Source organism: Clytia hemisphaerica, unplaced genomic scaffold (genome assembly GCF_902728285.1).
Source record: "Clytia hemisphaerica strain Z4C2 unplaced genomic scaffold, Clytia hemisphaerica genome assembly, whole genome shotgun sequence".
Classification (NCBI taxonomy): Eukaryota; Metazoa; Cnidaria; class Hydrozoa; order Leptothecata; family Clytiidae; genus Clytia; species Clytia hemisphaerica.
This window is the reverse complement of record NW_027103674.1, coordinates 242522-258514: the sequence shown is the minus strand read 5'-3', so window position 1 is coordinate 258514 and position 15993 is coordinate 242522. Positions and strand designations below refer to the sequence as shown.

General features: G+C 36.2%; 1 protein-coding gene across 1 annotated transcript in view; it reads right to left on the bottom strand.

The window, feature by feature from the left end:
* The window catches only part of LOC136803408 (cartilage oligomeric matrix protein-like), a 60794-nt gene that overhangs the window by 41191 nt on the left and 3610 nt on the right, over window positions 1-15993 (bottom strand). The window lies entirely within an intron of this gene.

Sequence of the window (15993 nt, the reverse complement as noted above, 5' to 3'; positions counted from 1 at the left end):
AATTGATCGTAAAATATCATTGCATTTGCGTGTATAGTGCGTTCACTCTACTTTGGATAATGTCTTTTTAACAAACACTACTTTGAAAAACAAATTCTACTTGAAAGTCGTTAACGATTATCCAAAGTAGAGTGAACGTACTATAATATTTGAGACTTGCATTCTTATCTAAAATACGGGTCGGTGTGAGTTTCTATGTCACTTGCATTTTTTTGATTTAAAATGTTTATGAATTTTCTTGCTTATGTTCTAGTGGTAAACAATAATAAAACTTAGTAATATTGATTGGTAACTTTACTGGTATGAACCAAGAAACTTGTACGAACGCAGGAGTACTCAGATTTCATACTAAAGGTTAGTTTTATAATCGTTCGATTTGCACATTTGCACAAGACCGCCAGTACATAAATATAGCTGTCAAAATTACACAATCATCGGTGAAGACCTTAGAAATTAAACCTAATTTTAATAGATAGTTTGATAAGCTGTTCTTTTGTCTGTACCTTGCCTTACTGTCTTAGAAATTACCCCTGCCTCATTGTCTCAAGAATTCATCTACTGATCTTAGTTGTATGTACCCGTGTCTCATTGCCTTATAACCCTGTCCCACCCCACTATCTCAAAAGTTTTGACCTGCTGTTCATGAAAAATTTCTAGAACAGCATTTTTTCGAAAAAATGCGTCGCCGGACGCTAAAATTTAAAAATTCTAATAAATCATAATTATAATCCTTTTAGAACAATGGATCCAGAAAACTACGTTATTTGTGGCACAAAAGGCGATGACCCTACCAATCCAGTTGGTGAGAAAGGACGACGGACTATGCAATATGCATGCGGCAAGAAAGGAGAGAGTGGGCTGTTACAAGAGATCAAAAATCTGTCAGCTAAAGAGTCCAAAATTTTCGTGCATGAAAAGTGTCGTAAACGCCTAACTGACAAAAGAACGATTCCAATCAAAACCCTTCCTCCAAAACGACTACGATCTTCGTTGGATAGAGTTTTCAATTGGAAGAAAGATTGCTTTTTATGTGCCAAACCATGTGATAGTAAAAATGATGATTACAAGGAAGTCGAGATAATCGAGAAGCGCAAAATTGTTTTGGAGGCTGCATTAAACCGGAAGGACGACTGGGGAGAAGAAGTTAATGGAAGATTGCAAACATGCATAGATTTGCCAGCAGAAGAGGCAAGATACCACTGCTATTGTATGATGGATTTCTGCTTACACGAAGCCCCGAAGCTTAAAAAAGGCAGACCTGAAAATATAGAAATGTCTGAAGCGTTCGAGATGTTTTGTCATCACTTCGAAAACATGATGGATTGTGAAAGCTACACAATACAAGAACTTCACGAAAAGCTCCTTGAATTCAACGAGAACGGATACACTCTTCGTAGATTTCGTGATAAACTAAGTGCCAAATACGAAGGGCACCTCTACTTTGTTAAAGGAAAAGGTCGCCAAAGTGACTTAGTAATGTTCAGAAACCTTGCTGATTTTCACCTCCGAAGACTTAAATCATTAATGACAAAGGAAGGCGTCTTAACCTTTTCAGCCCGACAGTAGACTAGCAAACTAGTCTGTAAATTAATCATGTCAGAGGGCGGGAACATAAAGGCAGCGGGCGTTTGCTAGAATAGGAGCTGCGTAGGAGAGCGAGCAAAAGTTGGTGAGAGGCTGCTGATATACAGACTAGAACATTCTGCCACGGCTTCATTTTGGAGGTTGTGAGAACGGAGGAGTGCTTTCCTAAATTTTGGAGGGAGAAAAGCCGACAGACCACTTTGTTTTGAATTTTGGGTGGTGGAGGAGCCACCTTTCAAGTTTTGAAACTTTTACATCTTTAGTTGTTTTTGTTATTCATACATTCTTAGAAAGGTAAGTATTTGCAATTTAGCTTCAGTTTTCTACAATCATCAAAAGTGTACAAGGATTATTCAGTTTTCCTTATGCAGGTTGGTGGTATATGTTACGTGCTTTTGGGGCTTTTTGCTAGCCTCTTTCATTCAAGGTAAGAAATATTTTTTCTAACAGTCTAATTTGGTTCCACCTAAATACTTTTTGCTTTTTATTTTAGTACTTACAGACTACTTGTTAAGGAACTTGATTACTCTAGTCTCATTGTGGCTAAGTGAACCCCTCCAACACTCTTTTCTATGAATACAACAGTAACACTAACCAGGCAGGAACTCTGCTCAAAAGTACCCAACAAAATAACCTTTTTGAAAAAATTTTGACACTATTTTAAGAATAATAACATATCATAATAATCAATAATTCTGACACTTTTAATATCTCACGATAACCTAACACAGGTTTTCAAGCCACGGTTTGAAAACTATTTTTAGGTTATCGTGAGAATAAACAGCGTTTCCTGGTTAGTTTAAAGAAACTCCACAGATTATCCCTCTCATCACTCTCAATGTCATTACTGCCAGGCTGCTGTCTGACAGTCCGACCCTCTTCAACAGACTCACTGCTACAAAAAACAACCTGTCCTGACTGTCAGCATGTAACGTACCAGCCAAGCACAGGAAAATTACACGTACACATAGAAAATTAAATGAAAAACTTACAGAAAAGTACTCACTTTTAATAGTTAAGATGTCATAAATGTTGAATAACTAAAACTCCAACCTCAAAACAATGACACATTGGTGCATAATTATTATTATAAGTGTATTATTATAATTAAGTATTTCAGTCTGTCGAATGAAAAATGTAACATCTGTCATGTACAAATTTAATTTGTGAAAAATTGAAATTTGCAGAATTTAGTGCTGTGATAAGATAGCTCCGATAGAAAATCCAGAGTTTATATGGTGACAGAAAAGTTTTTGGGTACACGTATTCATGATTTTAGAAAAATGCAGTATTTTTGTCATGAGAAGAGAATTATTGTAAATTCTGACCTTTTTCTATAGACTGTGGCTATATGTGCTGAAGAATTTTCTTGTCACACCAAAAATGCTGAAAAATTAACCTTACACTTTAAGATTTATGGCTAAATTTTTTTGGGAGTTTTCTTGCCACACTAATTTTACAATTTATAATTATTTAAATTAAAGTTACCTATTTGAGAAATTTTTGTTGTCAAACTGAGAATTCTGAATTTTCACCGTAATATAAATTCTGACAAATTTTCATCTACGTACAACTATAATTTTGGGGAAATTCCACTTGTTCGACAGTATACTTGTTCGACGGTACATTTGTTAGACCGGTTGTTTGACAGTTATTAGTTCGACACCCATTTGCTCGACTGCATGGTTGTTCGACGACCACTTGTTCGACACTCTTCTCTCAAACAACTGGTCTGTTGAACAACTATATAGATTGTTCGAACAAGTGGATTGTCAATCAACTGGGTTGTCTATCATTATGGCACCCATTTGTTCCACAACCCACTTGTTCGACATTCAATTTGACAAGAATTTGTTGAACAAGTAAGCTGTGGAAAAAATGGGTTGTTGAACATGTGACATATACTTATCACCCATTTTTCTGTAAATTGTAAGTATGTGTACTATAAAATTAACTTCACACTTGAAGATTTATGGCTGAATGAAAAAAATGAGTTTTCTTGCCACACTAATCTGGCAATTTAAAAATATGTAAATGTTTAAAGTTATAGTAGGTACTATGTGTACAGTACGTATGAGAAATTTTTGTTGCCAAACTGAGAATTCTTAATTTTCTCCATAAATTCCGCTAAATTTCCCTCTACGTAAGTATATATAAGTTTTGGAAAAAATACTAGAATTGAGTAAAACATAAGCATGGCGAAAAAATTTAATCATTTTTAGATGTAAGAAGACTTTTAATATTTCATAATTTGAAAGAAAATATTTTTTGGAGAAATTTGTCAGTGCCGCTTTACCATAACTTTATTTCTACTCAAAACTGTGTAATTTTATCATAGGGATAGATACAGTACGTATTAAACTCAAAACAAAGGGATAACCAGGTAGATATTCACAAAAGTTTGTAGCACTTCCAATACACACGACATTGTGTCAGTGTCGTGTAGTAGTCTCTGGTAGTCCAACAACCATATATTTTTGATAAAGAACCTTTGACTTGTGAGTCCTGGAAAATTAAAAAGTCTTATGTTTGAATGTCAGTAAATAATTGTTAGCTACTGTACCTGGGTTATCCCTTTGATTACCACCTGCAAACCTAGGAAAAAGAAAGCTGAAATGAAAAAAAAACTCACAGTTCATAGTGTTTGCAATCTGAATACTCCATTCCTAAAATTGAATGAGTTATGAATAGGAAAAGATTAACAAGTCAACAAGTTCTGATAACTGATGTTACAAGATTTTCCATCTTCTCTTGCCTCTCAAATCAAAACAAAAAACAATCAAAAATGAGCCAAAGAATTTTGCATGCAGAGAACCATGAAGAAAAGCCACATATACACAAAGAAGAGACTCATCAATAAGAAACAAGAAACAAAACAAAATCTTTTCAAATAAAAATTTCCACTAGCAGAAGTCAGCCATTATTTTTTCCAATCACTCCCTCCTCAAAAATCAAAACAACACGATCTGCGACTTTGACGGAAGTTTTCATTTCTCATTTCACGAATTTCTCAAAGTTCATTCATTTCTACAACGCCGAAATCTGGCGTTGTAAGATTGGGGCTTCAGCTTAGCCGTTTTTTCCTTCCTGGGGTTTCGCTCCAGTCGGGCTTTCAGCCCTCGCCGCCGACAAAATTTCTTCCTACGCTTACCTAACTCCTACGCTCACTTTTCCCGCGTGATACCGTTCCAGCCCGACTGGCGTGCCAGTCTACCCGGCAGACGTGTATACACGTCGAGCATACGTTCCGGCAGACGTGTATACACGTCTTTTTGACATAGTGATCTTCTAAGCTATATTTCTCCCATTGGCTTCTTTGCTAGCCGTAGAAGTAAAGAAAAACGGAAAGTAGAGGTTCTAAGCTTTCTTTTAATATATGGTGATGTAATGTTTTGATCACGTGGTGAGGCAGCAGATTTCATAGAAAAAGTAGAGAAAAACACTGAATCAAGATGGCGACCAAGAAATGGGTTTTTCAAACTTACTGCTAAAGCTCTTGGATTTTTTGACTGGTTTAGGCCACTTTTCTTCATGGAAACATTGTTTTTATAATGGCAAAACATCCAGTAAGTATATCCTATATTTTTTGTTTTGTTTTTAGCATAAAAATTCCATTTATTTGTCATTTTGACCACTTTTCTCGACAAACCATAGGCGGGTAGGTCGACCCAAACTTACAGTACTTTTTACTTTTTCTTCAGGTTGGAGCATGGAATGTTGACAAATCCAATGCAAAAGTGTTTTCTGCACCTCATATATTTCAAAGGAGCACCAAAGAATTTGAAAAGCCTGGATTTATGTTGAATTGCACTACTTCTTTCACTCCTCTCCAAGCACCAGCGACGGTCGATCGATCCCCGAAATTCTTGGCTCATAACGATGTCCTGATTACAGCTTATATGGATCAAAATGATAGCAGGAACCACATAACAGCCACATGGAATTATTATGATGACATTTAGCATCCCTTATGGTCAAAAGAGACCAGATTTGATAGCAATGAGTTTGCCTCAAAAGGCTTACGGTTTTTGGAAACTTTGCAACTGTCGCCGACTATGCCATCTAGTTTCACGGTAGCCGATACCCTTCAAAAGCTTCAGGAGCTAAGAATACTGACTGAAAGTGTTGCTTAGATAGTTGGGAAATACTTTTACACCATTTTTGATGTTGTAGCTGCTTCTAGAAACAGATTATCATCAAAATACTTCAAAATTGTATGTATTGGATTTTTTTAGCCGAAAATCGTGATTTTTGGCAAAAGTGACCGATATTTGGGCGGCTGGTGTGACACATACAGATTTTTCTGGATGCTAATTTTTGGTATATTACTTCAAAATGATGTATAGATTGATAAATAGCCAAAGACAGATTTTTTAATTAACTTCCCCCCACTTTTTTTTGCTCTAGAAGTGAAAAATGCAGAAAAAGTGACATTACCGCAAAACGTGAAGAAAAACTGTGGTTTACGTGATGCTACCATTATTGTTGGAATATTCTATTTGGATTGGTACCTGGTCTAAAAGTTGTAGAATTTAATTAGCTTTTCAGGGATACCTTACTTTTTTTCTAAAGATTCCTAGTTCTTGAGTTATGATAAAATAACTGAACATGTCTATTTTCTGAAAAAATGTTGCGCGCTGACAAAGTGAAAATTTAAAAAGTTGCGCGCTGGAAAGGTTAAGAGCAGCTGCGCAAATCATAAAAGCTGATATTCGAGATCTAGATGTCTCCAAGGAGCACTATCCTAATGCAGAGGACATCATCGACGAGATCAAAGGTGGAAAGTGGGTTCCAGAGTCGCTTTCAATACTCATTGGCCAACTTGTCGGATCCAAAGTTAAGCAGCAATGTTTATCACAGTGCATCATCCAAGCAGCTCGTCCAAGAACTATCATTACGCCTATCTTGTTCGGTCTTGGTGTTCAGTTAGACAAAACATTTGGCTCGAAATGGCTTGTTAATCATTTGTCAAAACTTGGATTAGCAATAACACCCGATGAAGTTACAAGATTCAAACAATCAGTCATCGCAAATCTAGATGCCGATCAGTTGTCTCTAATCAACTCAGAAACGCTGACTCAACTGTTCGCTCAGTGGATTGCAGATAATGCTGACCATAACACTGTCACCCTATCAGGAAAAGGTACATTTCACGGTATGGGCATTATTTGTACCAGTGACAAACCACCTCAAGGATATTTCGGACGTGTTCCACGATTGACAAAACACCTCAAAGTCGAAAGGTTAACCGAGAAAAGAGGAGTCGAAATTGTTCATTACTTCAATAACCCGAAAACCGGACTGAATCAGCTATTATTGAAGCCTTACAATGAACTTCAATCTGTATCTACAACTCCATCTTCAATCAATTACGACATCATATGGCATTGTGGTTGGTTCAGTCATTCAAAAACAAGACCTAATTGGAACGGCTATATGCAATTAGCAACTGGCACTACACCCGATCCCAAATCCAAGTCTACCGTTACATTTCTACCTATTATCGATCTGACACCATCAAGTCCGACATGTATCTACTCAACGCTACAGTTTATCATCAACGAAGCTAACAAAGCTGGAATCACAACACCAAGTGTTACCTTCGATCAACCGCTTTGGTTAAAGGCCATGGGGATAATAAAGGAAGAATCACTGGATATTGTATGTCGGCTTGGAGGTTTCCACACTTTAATGAGTTTCGTGGGAAGTATCGGGACCATGATGAAAGGCTCAGGTCTAGAACTGCTATTGGAAGAGATGTATGCCGAAAATAGTGTATCCCAACTCATATCTGGAAAAGAAATCGCAAGGGCTTTGAGAGCTTTTATGTCCACCCAATCAGCCTTGATGACACTCATCATTGAAAACGTCTCCGACAGAAATCCCGAGCTACCTGAGCTGAAATCGTTACAAGAATTTCACGACACCATTATGGATGGCACACACTCTCAAGACAAATTTGAAAGTTTGACGTCCACTGAAGAGTACCGCAAATTCACTGAATGATAAGAAAAGAAAAATCGAAGCTTACAGAGGAATCAAGGACAGCAAAGCTTTGGATCGCTTTCATGGATTATGTGGATGTTATCAAAATGTTCATATTCGCCGAACGAACCTCTGATTGGCAACTACATCTTTTGGCCGTCACCAATATACTGAATCTGTTTGGTGCGACTGGACACATCCATTATGCAAAAAGCGCCAGACTTTACGTTCAGGAGATGAGAAAACTTCCAGAGACACATCCTTGGTTAAACCAGCATGTTTCGCAGATAAAAAGAAATTAACTTCTCACCAAAGAACTGTTTATCAAGGTATAAAGCTTTTTAAATGTCGAGAATGTGGTAAATCTTTTGCTACAAAGATTTGTTTGGTGACACACCAAAGAACAGTCCATCAAGGTATAAAGGCATTTGAATGTCAAGAATGTGGTAAAACTTTTGGACAGAAAACGAACTTAACTTCCCATCAAAGAACTGTCCATCAAGGTATAACGGCCTTTAAATGTCAGGAATGTGGTAAATCTTTTGGACTGAAAACGAACTTAACTTCCCATCAAAGAACTGTCCATCAAGGTATTAAGGCATTTGAATGTCAAGAATGTGCTAAATGTTTTGGGCAGAAAACGCACTTAACTTTTCATCAAAAAACAGTTCATCCATCAAAGAACCGCCAGACTGACAAAAACTTCACCGGCTTGTGGACAGACCTCACCATCGAGCAAACTCTAATGCGCACAATCGCACAATCAAATCACGTGGTGGATTGACACGAGGGAGGGGGATGACAGAAAGTGTGCGACATCAATGGGTGCTGACTCTTAATCAAATGGCAACAATTCATGATGCTATGATGCAGCTTAGCAAAGCGCAAACTACATCAAGTGCTCAACATATTGAATCAGGTAATAATAACAAGAACTTTGGGGAAGGGGGTGAAAAAACGGTAACAGTAACAATAACGAGAAAATGGAACAGAAAGAAGAAGAATATATAATGGTTTAATTCGTGGAGGAAGTGCTTTTTAATTGAATTTCTAAATTGAAAAATTAATTTGATAGTTTTCATCTATGTTTTAGGTGTCACAAGAAGGAATCGAGATCACACAGATATTGAGAAGTTGGTATCTTGGCTTTCCTCGAAAAATCCATTCATGGTACCAGGTTCTAATCCGGTGTCACTTTCAACAGGGCTTGTATCCATCGCTGAGAAAGATAGCGTCAATTGCGAGATTGCTGAAGAAATCGGTATCAAAATTCAGAAGGGCTTGGATGGCTCAAATATATCAACAGCTTCTATCAAACGTAAGGGCATGATCAAGCCATTACAATCACTGATAGAAGAAGATAGCAAATCAAAAGATGAGACTACTGGTATTGACCCCACTGTGATGTTCACCAGAATGATTGTTGTAGCTGAGAGAGAAGACAGTATTGCGCCATTTTTTGAATATGAGCTAACCACCGAGCCTATGTCGTTATTCAAAGAAGGGATGATGAGAAAGCCAGATAAACCTTCCCTCAGGAGAGCCCTTATACCGGACAGTACTTCAGTATCATTGGACAAGATCGAAAAGAAAGCAACTTCAATTATCGATGGTGGTGCCCTTCTTCATCGCGTGAGTTGGAAAAAGGGAATCAAATTTTCAGATGTTGGAAGATCGTATGTAAACTTTGTAAAAAATCATTACAAACATCCCATTGTCGTATTTGATGGTTGCGAAAACGAAAGCACCAAAAGCCATGAGCATTTGCGGCGGAATGCTGTACCCCAAAGCAAACTTGTTCAAATCGTTCCTGAAAACCCTGTACCATACACACAAGAACGCTACTTTAGTTGCATCGAAAACAAAGCTGAATTCATAAGATATGTAACTAGCCTTCTAAAGGAATCAAACATAGAAGTTCACAACTGTACCGGAGATGCTGATAGCTCTATCGTTGCTAAAGCTTTGGAACATGCTTCAAAGCAATCTGGTAACGTAAACGTGATTGCAGACGATACTGACATCATTATCATGCTTCTTCACCATTGGAAACCAGAACAACATGGTGACATATTCTTCGTGCAAGAGCGAGACAATAGAGCGTGGAGCATTAAACAAGCAAATCCATGTAAGTAATATCAAATTTACATATATCAAACCAATTAAAAATCGACTCCAGGAAAACCTAGAATTTAAAATCTACTCTTATTTTCAGTAATCGCTGACATCAAAGAACACCTTCTGTTCCTCTATGTGTGGACAGGATGTGATACAACATCAAATATATTCAATAAAGGCAAATCATCGTTGGTTTCGAAGTTGAGAAAAATGGCTCGTCTAAGAGAGATATCGCGAACAATGAGTAATATTTGGAGCACGCAAGAGGAAGTCGGCAAAGCTTTCAAAATCCTATATGGTGGCAAACTGAATTCGACATTATCTCAAATAAGGTTTGTTTTGAAATGAGTCATTCTATTCCATTTCTTATAATTTACGACTCGTCCTCAATAAATCCTTACTGTCCTTTTTAGACATGACAGATATGTGGATATGGCGTGCAAGAGAGTGATTGAGCCGGCGAACATGCCTCCAACAGAACGAGCCGCTTACTTTCATGGATTGCGGGCACACTATCAAATAATGTGCTGGTCTCTCATTAAAGATGATGAAAAGGATTTCTTTGTCTTCGACGTATGTAAATGGGGATGGAAAACACACAAGGCGGGTGTACTTATTCCAGTTAAGACCGATCAACCTTTTGCTCCGGATTTTCTCCTGAAGGTAATCAGATACAAGTGCAAAACAACTACCAAAAACCCATTTGGAACGAAGATTTGCACGTGTAAGAAGTATGACCTACCTTGTGTTTCATCGTGTGGCGATTGCCATGGAGTTGATTGTAACAACACAAATGTAAATTGGCTTTAAACTATCATTAACTATGCCAAATTTTAATGCATCAATTTGACCCGAGTGACGTGTACACAAATACTGAGAAACTCATTTTCCTTAAATTAGGTCATAACTTCTGACCACTTGAGTTTTGAGGAAAACGTTCGCCTGTTTTGTAACTAAGGAGCAAGATTTTATAAAGACGAAGTGTTTAATATGGCAACTACTGTAGCTCCCCTTACTAGAAATCCACTCACCAAGCTGTCTGACGACTTCCCCTCATTGCTTATTTCTCTAGGACGAGGAAAACGTTTTCGAAGAAGAAGAGTTAGACGAAGCGATTAGTGAACAACTCGAATGGACAAGACACTGAAAATATTTTTGAAAAACTCAATGATTGTTAAATATATTTTTTTCCTTTTCAAAAAACTCTCAGATTAATTTTAAATTCAAGAATCCAAATCTCAATGTTTTTGGCTCCCTAATATCGGCATATACTAAAAGACGGATCGACGGATCGACGGATCAACGGATCGACGGATTACTAAAACACGGATCGCCGTATTTCGGATTACTAAAAGACGGATCGCCGTATTTTAAATTACTAAAACACGGATCGTCGTATTTCGGATTACTAAAAGACGGATCGCCCTCGTGTGAACACATCTCTTTTCTTGTTATCTTTTTATTCTTTGACATAATGCAATAAAGTCCAATAAAAAAAGAAGACTTTTTTTAATCATATGGTAATTACAGCTTTAATTACATTCGATAATTTGGGAGTTGAATTATATCCATAATGCACAAATTTGATATTCTCAAAGGTAAAAAGAGTATAAAATTTCTTGCTTGACTTTGTTGTTACTTGATTCCTTTGAATGTTATCTAATAAAGGACGAAACGACCGACGGGTATGTGCGGACCCTAAGGGTGTGTTTTATCGAAATAACCAAAATGCACTGTAAGGGTGTGTTTTTTTCTCAATGCACTGTATAAAGGTACAAATTTCAAGTTCTAATGGTCGTTCAGATCGAATTCTACTGTTTCTACTTCAAAATCGTCAAAGTAATTTCAATTTTTGATTTTTTTTGCCTGCGGCGCAAATCTTTCTTTTCGGAAAGTTCAAAAGCTTATTTTTCTGTTAATATGCCAATCAAGAGAGTCATTTTGACTCAATTTAGAAGGATTTTAGCTAGTCTAAGAAGTTATATTTTCTAAAATTTTCCTAGTCGGACCCAACTATGGTGGGTCCTGCTGATTAATTCAAATGATATTTCACACTATTTCAGACCAAAGAACAGACTATAGCTTTCTATTTTAAAAATACGACGATCCGTGTTTTAGTAATTTAAAATACGGCGATCCGTCTTTTAGTAATCCGAAATACGACGATCCGTCTTTTAGTAATCCGAAATACGACGATCCGTCTTTTAGTAATCCGAAATACGACGATCCGTCTTTTAGTAATCCGAAATACGACGATCCGTCTTTTAGTAATCCGAAATACGACGATCCGTCGATCCGTCGATCCGTCTTTTAGTACATGCCCCTAATATCTTACATTTCACAGCAATTAGGCCATCTTAAATTCAATGGCGTTCAAACATCTTTATTGGTATGCTAAATATTTCATCATGTTTATTAAGAGTTTTGATGACTTTTTTAAAGTCAAGCGATGATAAAGTGCAAAAAATCGTCAAAATTAGGCAAAAATTGCTAATTTGAGCTATTTTGACCCAACCAAACCCCCTGAAAAATAAAATTTTGTCATTTTTTACATTTTCATCTTAATTACCATCATAAAACACAACGTTTGGCCAAATTTGATCATATTTGAACCATCTTCAGCAAAGATATTGCTAAAAGTCTGAAAATGACGATATTTTGAATTTCCTGTTATGACGTCATTACTAAAATGGCCTAAAAAAGGGTGTTCCACCAATGGGAATTTAGGGGAATTTTTTCTGTGGTTTAAGGATACTATAAGGAAGGTCTGTGCAAAATTTCAGCCGGATCATATTTTTTCCCACAAAGAGTGCTTTTTAAGCTGGCACGACCATACAAACGTATTTATCAGAATAAAGGACAAAGTATGAACTTGATGATGATTTGCAGGGTCGAGAATTCATAAGATTTGCTAAACCTAAACAGTAAACGGCATCCTGATTTTCAAACATTTTTATGCGTTATCAAATGAGCTACAACCCGAAATATTTGGCACAAAAGGGGAATTCCCTCAAAACTTTAAAACCGCAAGTGATTTTTAAGCGCTTTGAAGTACAGTTCGGAAGTGTTTTAACTTTGAGTTTTAAGATTAGACTTAAGACTTAAGGACCTTAGGATCTCAGTATCTAAAAGCTCAAAAATGTTCCAATAAGGCTGAAAATATAGCCTGGAAGCCACTTAACCCCTCCCAAATCGAAAACCCAATAAAGCAAAGTGGAAGTACACTGCAATTCTCGCCCGACCTTTAAATTCTGAAAAACGTTAAAATACCCAAAATTGCCAATATATTGTAGATGGGCAATACATAATAGCCTTCGTAGGAAGGATATAAAAAAATATCTGTCAAAATTTAGAGTTTCGATTTCCTACTAAGGAATTGTTTGGCAACAGCTTGGCCTTCTTTTGACAACCAGCGACCAGCAAGTTTTTCATTTTCCCGTTCATTGACTCGGTGTAAAAGATCACGTTCTTCATCACCAATCAATTTCTTTGACATCATAACGGACTAACACAATCTAACTAACTTGAATGGCAAATTACAGAACAGACTATATAAGAACATAAGGCTTGGGTAGCCAAAACATCAAGAACCCAAAGAGCAAATTAAAAAGATTTTAACCCTATTATATTAGCCCCATGGGGGTAGAATCTATCGCACAAACTTTTTTCTTCGTTTCCGATTTTTGCATTCGAGTAAACGATTCCAACATTCCACCCAACAGAGAAAACGTTGGATGGAATGTTGGAATAGTTTACCTCGGCTTTTAGTGAAGGTCTTTGCTTGAAGAAAAAACGAGAATACTTGAAAACAGTCTCAAATTCAGCGTGTTAAAGACAGACATACAGTACTATAGACCAGAGTCTTGAGCAAATCGATACACCTTCATCATAATAAAAACTAATTACGACTACGACTAGACTCTTTCTTTTTACTGTCTGGCGTTCCTGACAGAGGATACAGTAAAAACCATCTTAACAACCATAATGCATTACCAATAGCCTCCTTATACTATAAACACTTTACCCCAAAATACCATACACGTTTTTTTTTTTTATAAGAACAAACTATATAAGAACATAAGGCTTCGAGCCCAAAAATTTTAAGAACATTCTAAGAACATACTAAGGCTTTGGAGACTTAAAAACATGCAATTTCTTAAGAAATTACATCAAAATGCTCAAAAAATGCTGAAAATAAGAACATTTTAAGAACATTTTTAGGCTTCAAATCCAAAAAACTAAGAACATCCGAAGGCTTCGAAATTTTTTAATGTTCTTATGAAAAAAAAAACGTGTATTCCTATTTGAGACAAGAAATTTGAATGATTTTCAGAACTGAAATTTCACACCAATTAAGTCGATTGCGCCGCAATTAAACCAGAAAGTAAAAGAAAAGAATGAAAAAGTCACAAAAGTTAATTGTTTGCACGTAATTAGGCAGCTAGGAAAACAGGTTTTGAAGATTCGAACAAAAGATTGTGTCAACAAATTTTTGATCATTAAAGACAGCTAGAATAACAATATGACAACATAATGTCGGCTTTTTTGAAGACGAAAAAAGAAAAAATATATTCGAGATTTATAAGAACATAGAGAAAGAAAGCTTAAAATCTGGCACAAAAAAATGAGAGCATTGACAAGCCTGTGATGACCAAAATACTAAGAACAAGTTAAGAACATTTTAAGGCTCTGTGGACTCAAAAACACCCTAATTCTTAGGAAAATGGCCAAAAATGAACACAAAATGGTGAAAATAAAAAAATGTTAAGAACATTTTTAGGCTTAAAACTCGAAAAGTTAAGAGCATAGAAAGGCTTCAAAAATTTTGGATGTTCTTATAAAAAAAGTGTGTACACGAGTGCATTGCAAAATGAAAATCCAAGTACTATTATAGCTGGAATCAGGAGGCTTCAAAGTACAGGGGACTCTCGTTAATTAGAGAGAGCTTTCATTATTCGAATCTTCCTATAATTTGAACTCTTTAGTTCCTATCAAGGGGGAACCCCCGTTTCGAGTTCGAATTAGGGAGAGCTAACTGTACTTCTGTACAATAAATGAAGCCCGGTACTTTGGGTTGGTCTAAAAAGCAAAGAAACAAATAAAGACTTTGGAGATTTCTCTAGTAGTGGCAATGACAATGGATATCTTTCGATTGCAACTAGAATATGACCCATCTTTATTATACTTTATTAAAAACTGAGAATTGAAAATCTTAATAAAAAAATGAAAGATTGACGAGGATATCATGAACAGTTAAAATACCAATGATAGTATTTGAAGAAGAAGACTTTGTTGAAAAACAAAATCATGGGGACAAACGTAAAGGTGATAACAACTGGCAGCTAAAAAACACGTGGTTTTAGGAGCAAAAAATGGCGCTATAGTGACAATAATTAGTTTGAATAATTAGAGTGTCAATAAGAGAGATAATAGCAGGGTTAGCAATAAAGCTATACAAATTTCGCATCGATGAGAAACATTTTTCATTGAGGAATGTTTTTACAAACTAGAAAAATATGCCGTTATAATAATCTCCAGAGGATAAAATAGACTAACAATATTCTTCCGCCGGTTACACGTTAAAATGGTTAAATTTAAGAAACATATATTAGGCTTAAAATTCAAAAAATTAAGAACATCCAATCCAAAGGCTTCAAAAATGTTGAATGTTATTTTTAAAAAACGCGGAATACAGCTAAATAACGCAGGGACTGCTAATTCAGGGGAAGAAAATTGCGTGGAAAGAAACTTTCCGCGATTTTCGGACAAATTCGCAAAAGTTAATTTTTCTCAAGAAAAATAATTTTGACACACATTTATTTTAGTTAGGTTGACGGAAGTGAAGAAAGTGAGGTTCCAGCCATTTGTTTCACAAAAGTTAGTGAAAATCTTGGATAATAATGAAATCTACATGCTGAATAAAACTTACCTGAAGGTTAAGGTAATAAGAAAATAGAAAATGGCAACCATAGTATAAAAAAAACTAATGAAGAAATTTTGTTGTCCAATTATTTTTCGAAATCGGGTCATTTTGCATGATTGTGCAAAAAATCAGAAAAACCTAATGAGCCAATCCCGAGAAAAGCTGGTGCGAACGAACGAACGAGCTTCATTTTCGTAAAATTTGGCTTAACCCCTTACCCCCTTTTTTATATAAAAAGTTATGCTAGCTTATTTTAAGGTTCTGGGATTTTAGCTGGATTTTATGACACGCCTGCACGCAAAGTCTTAAAACCTGATCTAGCGACTGACGATTGTAAAATAATATTCAGGTTGCTAATAAGATTATGCTAAAATGTAAGTATA